At 30.0% G+C, this 2,975-nt stretch overlaps 1 long non-coding RNA gene across 2 annotated transcripts in view; it reads right to left on the bottom strand.

Annotated features, from left to right (window-relative positions):
* Positions 1-515: 515 nt before the first annotated feature.
* The window catches only part of LOC107883023, a 3,516-nt gene continuing 1,056 nt past the window's right edge, over positions 516-2,975 (bottom strand). Inside the window, exons 2-4 of one of the 2 annotated variants that reach the window (XR_003840034.1) lie at positions 2,653-2,823; positions 2,061-2,434; positions 516-660 (exon numbers count right to left, since the gene is read on the bottom strand). This is a non-coding gene — a long non-coding RNA (uncharacterized LOC107883023). Of the gene's footprint in view, positions 661-1,775; positions 2,435-2,652; positions 2,824-2,975 lie in introns of those variants that run through there. The other variant, XR_003840033.1, reaches the window with a different exon arrangement.

The raw sequence follows: 2,975 nt of genomic DNA, 5'->3' as shown, positions 1-2,975 counted from the left end.
ACACGTCTCACCCAAATTCTCCAGTCTCCACCATCCCACTTTTCGATCTTTTATTTATCTCCTACTTTTTATTGTACACTTGCTAATGGAGACTACATGATACCATTTAGAAACTAAAAATTTAACATAATTATGTATTCAATCTATCTTTAAATTGAATAAACAAATATATTTTACTGCAAGTATTTATATTATTTATCACAACGATATTTTAAACAGCTCAAGCACCTCCGGGACCTCCCTATGGAAGAAGTTCTATCTCGAGTTCTATTTAGTGTGATGAAAATGCAAATTGTAAAAAGAAAGTTTAAAAAATACAAAAGTTTACAGAAGAAAATTTTCAAAAGCGTAATGTTGTGAAGAATAAAATGTATGAAATTAAAATCACTATACACGCCGCATAACATCCAGTCCTCCAATGCGTCTTCGGTACAATTTCTGAAAATATAATAAATAAATTAACATGAAAAATTTATAATTAAGTAGTTAAGGTATATTACGATCTGTCTGTGTGCTAACGTTTCTTGTTGGCGGGGCTGGTTCATCCCGGCCACCCCACCACCACCTATATTCTCAGTATATTGTATTAAGTTCTCTAAGTGTTCGGACGATCTCCAGTATATTATTCAATGCATTTCTCATTTCTTCCAACGATGGTCTCTATGAGATTATTAATTTTGTTTTAATTCAGTTTTGATTATTATTAATTTTGTTATCAATAAAAAGCAACAAGTCGTTGAATTTTGTATAGTTTTATTTGTGTTTTATTTTATGTATTATGAATTTAACTGCAATTATAATATGTCTGGGCCGCGCTGCGTGCCCGTGCGTTTTGGTTACCGGTAATCAGCCGCGCGCCCGTAATAATTTCCAGGAATAGATTCGATATTAAACGATTTAATTTTGGTGACTGGTTTACTGCCAATATAATAAATAATAATAGTATAATTTACTGCCATACAGATATGTTATAATTATAACCATACACAGAGATCATCATCCTCGCATCTTATGATTAATTCAGATGACGGTAAGAAAAAAAAATAATGTTGTTTAATATATGATTATTTAAAACTCTTCCACCCAAACTATTTTTATTAATCTATTGTTTTAATCAATATTACCTTGAATTTTGCAATTTTTAAGTAATAAAATAATATAATATATACTCCAATAAATGAAAACTGTTATCATAAAAAAAATGAAATTTCAGGGACTGAAAACACATCATTTACTTTTAAAAGGAAAGTTACATTTGGAGATAATAATTCTAAGAAAAAAGCCTATCAACAAGAAAATATTAGACGTAAATATTAGATTTTAACTACCTACGTCTAAATAAAATATATTTTGTAATAGTAACTTGTTTAATTTATATATGCTGTGGGTTTTGATAGTTGGAATATAAAATCATAATATGGGATTATTAAAATGCTAGTTGAATTATAATACCGAATTACGAATAAAATGATAACGTAGCATGTATCATAATCATGCTTATCAAATACAATATTAAAACAATACATAATAAAGTCATTATAACCACGAACTAAACGTGTTTATAACTTATGATTAAAACGGCCTATTAACGGTTTTGATAAAATTTGGTAACCATAGTGGCCTATTTTGTGATAATGTAAATAGGCCGGTATTGCATTATAATGAAAACAAAAATGACTGGATGCAACAACAGAATAGTGCTGCTATCTAGGGGAAAAAAAATAAACTAAATAGGCCGGTCTTGCTTTTATATTAATTACACAATTTTGAATAACTTGGTACAGTTGCTTCAATTTTTCATTTTTTGTGGTTTAGGCCACTTTTGCGCTCAGCGCTTCATATATGAATGTATGATTGACAGCCAATAAGAAGTGGGGAACTACAATATAGGTGAAGTAAAAAGCGGAGGATGCGTATCAAAATGCTGTGATGAATGATGATACCTATATAATTTGTCATAGTTACAAGTCATACTTTTTTATTAACATGATTGAATTTGGCAATGTTTGAATAAAAAAAAGCGTGCTCAATCGTATTTCTACTAAATAAAAATACCTTACTTATAAATTGTCGAACAAGTCGCCCAAAAGCTTCTATAGTTTTGGCCTGTAATGTTGGATGTTTGTATTTTCCTTCTAATGGTGTCAAGGGGGTATGATATTGTTCGACCTATCATACCCACCATTGACCCCCTAGTAAGGTTTATTATAATATTATCGTATCCGTGCTTTTCTGTGTCATGAAATATAGATATTAAAAAATAAAAATGGTTTTATCAACTATGCTTTTTACGAATATTTACCTTTCATATATGTCTTTATATAACTGTATGTATAAAAGCTTGTACCCACATATGGGACAATGCCCAATATTGTGGGTCATAGCCTTTATACAAGCCATTTATTCCTTCTTCTTTCAACGTTTTTTTGAACGCCTAATAAATAAATAAATAATAATATTGTTTATATCAAACATTTAAGTTCACTTATAAATATTAGGGTAAACAACTTTAATTGATTGAGATTATACGACGGGCTGCCTGAGAAAAAGTGTCAGACAAATTTTTTTTAGCAAATATCTTCATATTAACATATACAAAATTTGGGAGAGGCAAGTGAGCTATCGTATTTCTACTAAATAAAAATACCTTACTTATACATTTTGAACACGTCGTCCAAAAGTTCTGATAGTTTTCGCCCGTAATGATGGATGTTTGCATTCTTCTCCTTATGGTGTCAAGGGGGTATGACGATGTTTGACCCATCATACCCGCCATTGATCCACATGTTCGGTTGGCAAAAACATTATCAAATCCGTATTTTTCTGTGTCATGAAATAAGGATGTTAAAAAATAAAAATGGTTTTATTAACTATGCTTTTTACGAATATTTACTTTTCATAAATGTCTTTAGATCACTATATATGTATAAAAACTTGTACCCGAATATGGTACAATGCCCAATATTGTGGGTACT

This window comes from Acyrthosiphon pisum, unplaced genomic scaffold (genome assembly GCF_005508785.2).
Source record: "Acyrthosiphon pisum isolate AL4f unplaced genomic scaffold, pea_aphid_22Mar2018_4r6ur Scaffold_20845;HRSCAF=22308, whole genome shotgun sequence".
Classification (NCBI taxonomy): domain Eukaryota; kingdom Metazoa; phylum Arthropoda; class Insecta; order Hemiptera; family Aphididae; genus Acyrthosiphon; species Acyrthosiphon pisum.
This window is presented reverse-complemented; position numbering and strand designations above follow the sequence as displayed.